The sequence below is a fragment of the Micromys minutus genome (genome assembly GCF_963924665.1).
Source record: "Micromys minutus genome assembly, chromosome: 8".
NCBI lineage: Eukaryota > Metazoa > Chordata > Mammalia > Rodentia > Muridae > Micromys > Micromys minutus.
The window spans coordinates 73,848,990-73,861,494 of NC_137977.1; the positions used below are offsets into that span (position 1 = coordinate 73,848,990).

At 39.1% G+C, this 12,505-nt stretch overlaps 1 pseudogene across 1 annotated transcript; it reads right to left on the reverse strand.

The window, feature by feature from the left end:
• Positions 1 to 9,873: 9,873 nt before the first annotated feature.
• Positions 9,874 to 10,425, reverse strand: LOC308423446 (ferritin light chain 1-like; annotated as a pseudogene). The gene has a single exon. The product of its transcript is annotated as a ferritin light chain 1-like (transcript).
• Positions 10,426 to 12,505: the final 2,080 nt, after the last annotated feature.

The following is a 12,505-nucleotide window of genomic DNA, read 5'->3' on the forward strand; positions in this document are numbered from 1 at the left end:
GCTGAGCAACTGGTGGGTGGGAGACCTGGGCTGCCAGGGAGCAGAGAGATCTCTGCGGAGTGCACACGGAAAGTGCACCCCCTGCCTTGCCCAGCCCTGCCCGGTCTGATCCAGTGACCAGGAACAGAACTTGGGAACTTCTGTTCCCACACAGCGACTCTGAGGCATAGAACAGGGCTCGACCCATCTGCCACCTGGACCAGTGGAGATCCAGGGACACATACCAGATACAAGGGAAAGGCAAGAACATATCACTGACAACAAAATGGCAAGAGGAAAGCAAAAGAGTATATCCCAAGGAAAACAAGACAACCTGGCAACGCCAAAACCCAGCTTTCCCATTAACAGCAAACATCGGAATTTCAAACACTCCAGAAAAGGAAGACACAGACCTGACATCATACCTCAAGATGCTGATAGAGATACTTAAACAAGAACGGGAGGAAAAGCAAAAAGATTCAGAAACTTTTAAAGAGGGAACAAGAAAAACACTCAAAGAACTCAAAGAACTAGAGGAAAACAGAATCAAAGAGATGAAGGAATGGAAGAGGGAATTTAAAACGGAAATTGACACAATAAAGAAAACACAAAAAGAGATAACCCTAGAGGTAGAACACCTAAAAAAGAAATGAGGAGTCACAGAAGCAAGCATTTCCAATAGATTACAAGAGATAGAAGAGAGAATCTCGGGGGCAGAAGACAACATTGTAAACATAGAAAAAACAGCCAGAGAAGATGGAAAAAAACAAAAAGCTCCTAACCCAAAATGTCCAGGAAATCCAGGACACAATGAGAAGACCGAACCTAAGGATAATAGGAATAGAAGAGGGAGAAGAGTATCAACTAAGAGGCACAGTAAATATCTTCAACAAAATCGTAGAAGAAAACTTCCCTACCCTCAAGAATGAGATGACCACAAGCATAAAAGAAGCCTTCAGAACTCCAAATAGGTTGGACCAGAAAAGAAATTCCTCCCGACACATAATAGTCAAAACAGCAAGTGCCCAAAGCAAAGAAAGAATACTAAAAGCAGTAAGGGGAAAAGGTCAGGTAACATATAAAGGCAGGCCAATCAGAATCACACCCGATTTCTCAACAGAGACTATGAAAGCTAGAAGAGCCTGGACAGACATCATGCACACCCTAAGAGAGCACAAGTACCAGCCCAAGCTGCTATAAGCAAAACTATCAATTACCATCAATGGAGAGATGAAGATATTTCAAGACAAATCAAAATTTACACAATATCTGACCAGAAACCCAGCACTACAACAAATTATAGGTGGAAAACCAAATACAATGAGAAAAAATACAGCCTAGTAATAACAAGAAAACTCCTACACAAGAAAACTAAAAGAAGAAAAGGACACAGACACAACTCAACCCACAAAAGCACTAATGGCAGAAAACAGAAACAACTATTCCTTGATGTCTATTAACATAAATAGACTCAACTCCCCAGTAAAGAGACATAGGCTATCAGAATGGATACATAAACAAAATCCAGCCTTTTGCTGCATACAGGAAACTCATCTCAGAGACAAAGACAGACACTATCTCAGAGTAAAAAGGTGGGAAAAAAACTTCCAAGCAAACAGCCCCAAGAAGCAAGCTGGAGTGGCTATTCTAATATCGAATAAAGTAAATTTCCAACCAAAAGTTATTAAAAAAAGATAAGGAAGGACACTTTTTACTCATTACCGGGAAAATCTGTCAGGAGAAACTCTCAATCCCTAACATATAAGCTCCAAATAAAAAAGCACCCACATTCATAAAAGAAACCCTACTAAAGCTCAAAAAATACATTTCACCCCACACAATAATAGTGGGAGACTTTAATACCCCACTCTCACCAATGGACAGATCATGGAAACAGAAACTGAACAAGGACACTGCAAAACAAGCAGAGACTTTGAACCAACTAGAAATAATAGATATATACAGAACATATTATCCTAAAGTAAAAGAATAAACCTTCTTCTCACCACCCCATGGCACCTTCTCAAAAATTGACCACATAATTGGACACAGAGCGAGCCTCAATCGATATAAGAAGATTGAAATACTCCCATGCATCCTCTCAGATCACCATGGTCTACGGCTGATATTTAACAACAACAAAGACAACAAAAAGCCAACATACACATGGAAACTAAACAACGCTCGGTTAAAGGATAGCAGGGTCAAAGAAGAAATAAAGAATGAAATTAAGGATTTTCTAGAATTCAACGAAAACGAAAACAACATACCCTAACCTTTGGGATGCAATGAAAGCAGTACTGAGAGGAAAACTCATAGCCCTAAGTGCTTCCAAAAAGAAACTGGAGAGAGCTTACATCAGCAACCTGACAGCACAGCTAAAAGCCCTAGAACAAAAGGAAGCAGATATACCCAAAAAGAGTAGACGGCAAGAAATAATCAAAATTAGGGCAGAAATAGACCAAATAGAATCAAAAAGAACCATTGAAAAAAATCAACAAAACCAAGAGTTGGTTCTTTGAGAAAATCAAAAAGATTGATAAAGCCCTGTTCAGACTAACTAGAGGGCAAAGAGAGAGTATACAAATTAACAAAATCAGAAAGGAAAGTGGAGACATAACAACTGAAACTGAGGAAATTCAAGAAATCATCAGACCCTACTACAAAAACTTATACTCCACAAAATTGGAAAATCTGGAAGAAATGGATGAATTCCTAGACAGATACAAGATCCCAAAGTTAAACCAGGACCAAGTAAACCATCTAAATAACCCTATAACACCTAAAGAAATAGAAGAAGTCATCAAAAGCCTCCCAACCAAAAAAAGCCCTTGTCCAGACGTGTTCAGTGCAGAATTTTATCAGACATTTATTGGGGATATAACACCAATACTCTACGAATTATTACAAAAGATAGAATCAGATGGAATACTACCTAACTCATTTTTTGAGGCTACAATAACCCTCGTACCTAAACTACGCGAAGACCCTACAAGGAAAGAGAACTTCAGACCAATCTCACTTATGAACATTGATGCAAAAATACTCAACAAAATCCTTGCAAACTGAATCCAAGAACACATCAAAACGATCATTCATCATGACCAAGTAGGTTTCATCCCTGGGATGCAGGGATGGTTTAATATAAGGAAATCCATCAACGTAATCCACTCAGCATGCAAAAGAATGAAAATAGACCCTTTCTTATCTCCTTGTACAAAGCTCAAGTGGATCAAAGTTCTCCACATTAAACCAGATACACTGAAACTATTAGATGAGAAAATAGGGAAAACCTTAGAACACATAGGCACAGGAGAAAATTTTCTGAACAAAACACCAATGGCTCAAGCTCTAAGGTCAAAGATTAACAAATGGGACTTAATGAGATTGCAAAGTTTCTGTAAGGCTAAGGACATTGTCAAGAAAACAAAACGGCAGCTAACAGCATGGGCAAAGATCTTTACCAACTCCACATCAGATAGAGGCCTAATATCCACGGTATACAAAGAACTCAAAAAGCTAGACACCAGAGAATCAAACAACCCTACTAAAAGATGGGGTACAGAGCTAAACAAAACATTTTCAACTTAGGAATATCGAATGGCTAAGAAACATCTAAGGAAGTGCTAGACATCCTTAGCCCTCAGGGAAATGCAAATCAAAACAACCCTGAGATTCCACCTCACACCAGTCAGATTGGCCAAGATCCAAAACTCAGATGACAGCAGATCCTGGCGAGGTTGTGGAGATAGAGGAACACTTCTCCACTGTTGGTGGGGTTGTAAACTGATACAACCACTCTGGAAATCAGTCTGGCGATTCCTCAGAAAAATGGACATAGTACTACCTGAAGATCCAGCTATTCCACTTCTGGGCATATACCCCAGAGACACTCCATTATACAACAAAGATACATGCACCACAATGTTCATAGCAGCTCTATTTACAATAGCCAGAAGCTGGAAAGAACCCAGATATCCTTCAGTAGATGAATGTAAACAAAAATTGTGGTACATTTACACAATGGAGTACTACTCAGCCATCAGAAACAATGACTTAACCAAATTCTTAAGACAATAGTTGCATCTAGAGAATATCATCCTGAGTGAGATAACCCAGTCACAAAAGAACAGACATAATATGCAGTCAATGATAGTGGGATGCTAACCCCAGACGCTCGGACTGCCCCAGAAACAACTCACAGACTGTGTGAAGTCCAAGAAAAAAAGAAAACAAAAAAAAAAAACAAAAAAAAAAAAAAAAAAAAAAAAACAAAACAAAAAATGTCATGCTCAATTCTTACACACCAAGAAAACGTTTAATAATTCCAGATTAGATCCTGTTTTACATGTACTTTTTCCTCATTGCAACTAGTAAAACCTTAATGCAAAGTATCAAACCTTAAAACAAAAGAAAAAAAAAAAGCCAAGCACTGATACAATTGTATTTGTATACATTTATGCAAAAATGTTTAAAGTTTTTTCTTTTATCTTTGTTTTTTAAAATAAAGTTTTTTTTTTTTTTTTTTAAAGTGAAATGCTAACCTTTAGCACAGGAGTGTTCTTTGTATTACATCCTAAGACTGTTTTTAAAGATAATTTGTGGTCCTACATCAAGAGCCATAGGTACAATCCTTTTAGTAGCCGTTTACTATAGGTGAAAGATAAGCTGTAGGTGAGAAGATCATGACAGTATAAAGAACACATTTCAGGACTTTTTATGACCAGAACAACCACTGTATACTCATCTTTAATAACTTCACTTTTACATTTGGATTCATGCATTATATTTTTTGATCTGAAGGATTGCTTTATTCTAGGAAGCATTATCTATTTGAATTTTGAATCATTATAAAGTTCAGTAACTTCTTATGGTCCTATTGGGAGCCCAAGGCTGAGTTAAAGATGTCTATTTATTGTGGATGATCAGAATTTAAGCCACTGTTGACTTAAGCTTTTTCTTGTCTTAAAACTAATTCTTTGGGGTTAATCAAAAGTTGTGGAGGTGTTAGAGGATTGAAACAATGTATGAGTACATAAAGAGTTCAGATTTTTCTTTGTATCCCCTAAATGCCAGATAACCAGTCGAAGTATAGATACTTGAGTTCTTAAAGCAGCGTTCTTACTGGGAATTAGGTTCTTCTGTTGTTTACTTACATGGCACATGTGCCACCTAGTGGCTAGAGAGTCAATTAGGAGCTATTTCCTGCTCTCTGTTTTCTCCTCTCCACCTTTTTGGCTATAGAGAATTTTGTAACCAAGTGGAACTAATTGTGTTTTTTTTTAGGCTAGGTTTAAAGTTGGGAGGTGTCTAGCTTCATTTCTGTTGCTGTGATAAAAATTATCTGACTAAGGACAACTTAGGGAAGAAGAGGACTTTTTTTTTTTTTGACTTACAATTCTAACTTACTGTTCCAGGATAGTCAAGGCTAGAAATCAAGCAGTTAGTCACATTGAATTCACAGCCAAGAGCAAAGAGAGAATGTATCCTTGTTTGCTCGCTTTCAGCTTTCTTCTTTTTAGAAATACATTTTTCTTTAATGGTTTAAGTTACTTATATTTAAAGATTATTTATTTTTATTTTATGTGAATGGATGGTTTGTCTGCATGTAAGTCTATGTACCACAGTACTCTCAAAAGGTAAACAGGGTGTTGAATCCACGAAGCAGGAGTTAAACAGGTTGCTTTGAGTTTCCATGTGATGGTGCAGTAAGCACTCTTAACCACTTAACCATCTCTCTAGCACTTCAGCTATTTTTCTTCTCTCTAGGGAATGGTACTACCTACAAAGTACAGATCTTCCTAAGTCAATTAACAAATAAAACAATCTCCTATCCACAAGGCCACAGGCCAACCTGATCTAGAAAATTCTTCATCAAGACTGTTTCCAGATGGTTATAGATTGTATCAAATTGATAATTAACTAACATTGTAGGAGGGTACTGTATCCATCCATGGGCAACAACTGTGTCCATAGGAGGTAATGGTATACACAGAAAGTTGATGTCCAGCGTTTTATTCTACTGATCACACATTGGTGCTTGTTTGCTTGCTTACTTCTACTGTGTAGCCCAGGCTGTCTTGAACTCCTGATGCAGACCAAGCTGTTCTTGACCTCTAAGAGATCATGTGCTTTTGCTTCTTAAGTGCTTCGATTAAAGATGTGCACCACCAAAAAAAAAAAAAAAAAGGTTTAGATTACATGCCTACTGTATTAGTCAGGGTTATCTAGAGTCACAGAATTTATGGGTAATTTACATATAGTAAGAAAATTGGTTATGATTACTTACATTCTGTAGTCCAACTCCCCAACAAGTGGCAGTAACTGATGTGAATGGGAGTTTAAGAATCTAGTAGTTGCTCAGTTCCCCAAGGCAAGTAGGTAAAGAAGTATCTTCTTTCTTCCAATGCCCTTATGTAGGTCTCTAGCAGAAGATTTGACCCATATTAAATGTGTATCACCACTCCTGGATCTGGAACTTGATTTGTCTCATATGACCTTGTACTCAGAGATCTCCTTGCCTTAGTCTCCTGGGATTCATAGCCACTATGCCTCATGATCTCCATGCCAAGATCCAGGTCAGAAACTTGTATCTCCCAGCCTCAAGATCAGGATCACAGGTGAGCCTTCCAATTCTGGATTGTAGTTCATTCCAGATATAGACAAGTTGATAACCAAGAATAGTCATTACACCTATCAAGCTGAGTGTGATCTGCCTCACCTACACGCCAATCAACTTTAATTGACAGGTGTTGTATCCATACAGTACGTAAGAGATTTTCTCAACACAAGTGTTTAATCCTCAGAATAAACTAATATAATCCAAGACGGACAAAGCCAACTAACAAATAAGAAAACAGGGTGATACTGGGCCATGATAGCACACTCTTAATCCCACCACATGGGTTGCAGAGGCAGATGGATCTCTGAGTTCGAGGCTAGCCTGCTCTGTAAAGACATATGCAAAACAGCCAGGACTACACAGAAAAACTGCCTTGAAAAAGAAAACAGGATGGCAGTATAAATAACATTTTCAGTTGCAAATTGGATTTTTTTATTAAAATTCTGTGTTCTTTATCCTTAGATGACAATATGTTTACTATGTGAATAGGAATATTTTACTAGCATAATGTTTTGGCTAATCTTATTTGAGTGTCAGTGAGATATCATATAGGGACAAAAAATGACTGCAGTGTACAAAGCTGTCAACCTGACATCGATCACCATAAATGAAGGCCAAAAGAATACCCATAAAGTTTTCTCTTCTCCACATGTCTGTCATGGCCTATACACTCATAATCACATTACACACACACACACACACACACACACACAAATACACTTACAAACACACACACCACAATTGTTTTTTAAAAATGAATCTCATTGCATTTACATTATCTGGAATCTCTAAGCAATTCCCTTAGGATGCAATACTTTAAGATGAAATGCCAAATGGATAAATAATTAGAACATCAAGAAGAAGTGTCAAATGATATATACATATCCACAGCACATCAAGCTATGTTATAAGATACACAGTTGATTGCTGGATATTCTACTTTATTGCATACCAACTAGATAGATTAAAATGCTGCTTTCTGTGCTTGCAGCTAATCATCGGTCTGAACTCGGGGATCCCAATGGGGTTGCTAAAGAAAGGACCTAAGGAGCTGAAAGAAGTTATAACCTCATGGGAAGATAACAACATTACCAACCAACCAAACCCTCCAAAGCTCCCATGGAGTAAAACACCAAACTTTGTGTGCACTATGAAAGATCTATTGATGCAATTGTGTATGTAGCTGAAGATAGCAGTTTCTGGCATCAATGTGAGAAGAAGCTTTTGTTCCAGAGAGGACATGCTTTCCCAGTGTAGGAGAATGCCAAGGCAATGGGGGTAGAGAGGGGAATCAGGAGGAAGTGCACCTTTGTGAAGGCAAATGGAGGGGAAGGGGGTATGGGAGCAGGATGGGATAAATACAGAGTACCTAATAAAAAATGTAAAAAAAAAAAAAAAAAAAAACTAGGCATTTAATGTTTGTGATACCCTCTTCTATCAAGCACTTGAACATTAACATTTTTAAAACCTTTAGTCTCTTGCATATGGACATCCATTTTTCCCAGGATCATTTGTTTGTTTTAGTTCAATGTAAATATACAATATTTTTCTATTTTTATTTCAGAAATGTATTTTATTTTTTAATATTTACATTTCAAATGTTATCCCGGTTTCTCCTTCATAAATCCCCTATCCAATCCCCCCTCCCTGCTTCTATGAGGGTGCCCCACAAACCCCCTCCCACCTTGCAGCCTGATAGTCCCCTACACTGGGGCATCTACCCTTGGCAGAACCAAGAACTTCTCTTCCCATTGATGCCCAACAAGGACATCTTCTGCTACATATACAACTGGAACATTGGTTCATCCATGTGTACTCTTTGGATAGTGGTTTAGGAGCTCTGGTCGGTTAGTATTGTAGTTCTATGGGGTTGCAAACCCCTTCAGCTCCTTCAATCGTTTCTCTAACTCCTCCATTGAAGACCCTGTTCTCAGTTCAATGGTTGACTGTGAGCATCCACCTCTGTATTGGTTATGATCTGGAAGAGCCTCTCAGGAGACATCTATGTTAGACTCCTGTTAGCATATACTTCTTGGCATCGGCAATAGTGTCTGGGTTTGGTGGCTATAAATAGACTGGATCTTCAGGTGAGGCAGTCTCTAGATGGCCTTTGCTTCAGTCTCTGCTTCAAACTTTGTCTCCGTATTTCCTCCCATGGATATTTTTGTTCCCCTTTCTAACAAGAACTGAAGCATCTGCAGTTTGGTCTTCCTTCTTGTTGACTTTCATGTGGTCTGTGAATTGTATATTGGCTAATCTGAGCTTTTGGGCTAATATCCACTTATCAGTGAGTACATACCATGTGTGATTTTTCTGTGATTGGGCTACCTAAGTCAGGATGATATTTTCTAGTTCTATCCATTTGCCTAAGAATTTCATGAAGTCATTGTTTTTAACAGATGAGTAGAACTCAATTGTGTAAATGTACCATATTTTCTGTATCCATTCCTGTTAAAGGACATCTAGATTCTTTCCAGCTTCTGGCTATTATAAACAAGCCTGCTATGAATATTGTGGAGCATGTGTCCTTATATGTTGGAGTATCTTTTAGATATATGCCCAGCAGTGGTATAGCTGGGTCCTCAGGTAGTACTATGTCCAATTTTCTGAGGAACCGTGAGACTGATTTCCAGAGTGGTTGTACCAGCTTACAGTACCACCAACAGTGGAGGAGTGTTCCTCTTACTCCACACCCTCACCAGCACCTGCTGTCACCTGAGTTTTTTAATCTTAGTCGTTCTGACTGATATGAGGTGGAATCTCAGGATTGTTTTGATTTGCATTTCCCTGATGACTAGGGTTGTTGAGCATTTTTTTAGGTGCTTCTCAGCTGTTCAGTGTTCCTCAGCTGGGAATTCTTTGTTTAGCTCTGTACCCCAATTGTTAATAGGATTATTTGATTTAACTTTTTGAGTTCATTAATATAGTAACTATTAGCCTTCTATCACATAAAGGTAGATTTGTAAAGATCTACAAAGGTATGATTGGTAAAAATGTTTTCCCAATCTCTTGGTTGCCATTTTGTCCTCATGACAGTGTCCTTTGCCTTACAGAATCTTTGCGATTTTATGAGGTTCCATTTGTTGAGTCTTTTTTTTTTTTTTTTTTTTTTTTTGCTGTTTCAAAAAGCTTTATTTTCTTGGTCCAAGACTTGGGAGAGGCTCCAGGGCAGTTACAAAGCGGCCTAGTGGCTTTAGAGGTTCATTCGGGTGGAGTTCCTGAGGCGGCTGGTGCAGCAGAGGAGGGAGCCCCTTGGAAGGCACAGAGGCCTTCTAGTCATGCTTGAGAGTGAGGCGCTCAAAGAGATACTTGCCCAAAGATCCCTGGGACAGTCCAGTCTGCGCTGGCTGTGGCCCTGCCAGCCGACGGAGGTTGGTCAGGTGGTTGCCCATCTTTTTGATGAGCTTCACCTCCTTATCCAGGAAGTGGCTTTCCAGGAAGTCACAGAGATGTGGGTCTGCACGGGCAGAACCCAGGGCATGCAGATCCAAGATGGCCTGGTTCAGGCTCTTCTCCAGGGCCAAGGCAGCTTCCATGGCCTCCAGAGTTTTACCCCACTCATTTTAAGATGGCTTCTGCACATCCTGGAAGAGTGCACGGCCCGCACGTTCGTTCTGCAACTTGAGGAGATGCTGGGCGCTCTTGTGCTTCTCCTTGGCCAATTCTCGGAAGAAGTGGCCTACACCCTCCAAAGCCACGTCATCGCGATCGAAAAAGAAGCCCAGAGAGAGATAGGTGTAGGAGGCCTGCAGGTGCATGTTGACCAGGCAGTTCATGGCAGCTTCCACATCGGTGGAGTAATTCTGATGGATCTGAGAAGTCATGGCTGGTCTGGAGCACGGGGCAGACCTCGAAGACGGTGTTGGTTGGTCCTAGGAGCTGGAGACGGCAAGGAGATGGTCCCAGAGGCTGCGACTGGAGACTTGTAGGGCAGCTGGAAGCTAAGATGGGAGCCCCCGGGTCTGTTCCGTTCAAACACTGTTGAAGCAAGACACAGACCCACAGGACCTCAAAGGCGCTGCTCCCCATTTGTTGATTCTTGATCTCAGAGCATAAGTCATTGGTGGTCTGTTCAGGAAAATTTCCCCAGTGCCCATGTGTTTGAGGCTCTTCCCTACTTTCTCTTCTATTAGTTTCAGCATATCTGGTTTTATGCCGAGGTTCTTGATCTACATAGACTTGAGCTTTGTACAAGGCAATAAGAATGGATTGATTTGCATTCTTCTATATGCTGACTACCAGTTGGACCAGCACCATTTGTTGAAAATGCTCTCCTTTTCCACTCAATAGTTTTGGCTCCTTTGTCAAAGATCAAGTGGTGATAGGTGTGGGGGTTCTTTTCTGGGTCTTCAATTCTATTCCATTTATCTATCTGTTTGTCTCTGTACCAGTACCATATAGTTTTTTTATCACTATTGCTCTATAATACAGCTTGAAATTAGGGGTGGTGATTTTCCCAGAAGTTCTTTTATTGCTGAGAATAGTTTTCTATATCCTGGACTTTTTGTTATTCCAAAACTTCTCTTTCTAACTCTATAAAAAATTGAGTTGGAATTTTGATGGGGATTGCATTGAACCTGTAGATTGCTTTTGACAAGATGGGCATGTTTACTATATTAATCCTGCCAATTCATGAGCATGAGAGATCTTTCTACCTTCTGAGATCTTCAATTTCCTTCTTCAGAGACTTGAGGTTCTTGTCATACAGATCTTTTTCCTCCTTGGTTAGAGTCACACCAAGGTATTTTATATTATTTGTGACTATTGTGAAGGGTGTCATTTCCCTAATTTCTTTCTCGGCTTGTTTATCCTTTGAGTACAGGAAGGCTACTGATTTTTTTCCCAGCCACTTTGCTGAAGTTGTTTATCAACTCTAGAAGTGCTGGTGGAATTTTTGGGGTAACTTAAGTATACTAGCATATCATCTGCAAATAGTGATATTTTGACTTCTTCCTTTCTAATTTGTATCCCTTTGACCTCCTTTTGTTGTCTAATTGCTCTGGCTAGGACTTGGGAGTACTATAATGAATAGGTAGGGAGAGAGTGGGCATCCTTGTCTAGTCCCTGACTTCAGTTGAATTGCTTCAAGTTTCTCTCCATTTAGTTTGATGTTGGCTACTGGTTTGCTATATATTGCTTTTACTATGTTTAGGTATGGGCCTTGAACTACTGATCTTTCCAATACTTTTAACATAAAAGGGTGCTGAATTTTGTCAATTGCTTTCACAGCAACTGCATGTGGTTCTTTTTCTTTGAGTTTGTTCACAAAGTGGATTACATTGATGGATTTCTGTATATTGACCCATCCCTACATCCCTGGGATGAAGCCTACTTGATCAGGATGGATGATTGCTTTGATGGGTCATTTGTTGAAGATGCTTTTTTTCTTCCAGTTTATCTTTCTGGCATCTTTATCTAACAATAAATAGCTAAGGTTACATGTACTAATGTTTGGGTGTTTAATTTGCTTTCAATGGTTTTCATGTCTGTTTTTGTGCCAGTACCATATTGTTTTTCACAGTATTGGTCTGTAATATATGTGGAGATATAGAATGTTAATCTCTCCCAAACTGTTCGTTTGGTTCAGGACTGTTTGCCTCTCTGAAGTCTTTTCTCATTCCATGTGAGTTTTAGGATAGAATTTTCTATTTCTCTATGGTGTAGGATTTTATTGGGATTGCACTCAATAGTTTTATGTAAAATGGTAATTTTCACATTATTAAATTTACTAGCCAGTGAGATGATGACCAGATGATCTATCAGTATAGACATCCTTCACTTCACTGATTAGGTTGAATTACTTAATTTTCTTTGAGAGTACTGTAAATGGTATTGTGTTTGTAGTCTCTTTATATGCTTGTTTGTGTATAGAAAAACTATTGATTTATTCAAGATGATTCTGTA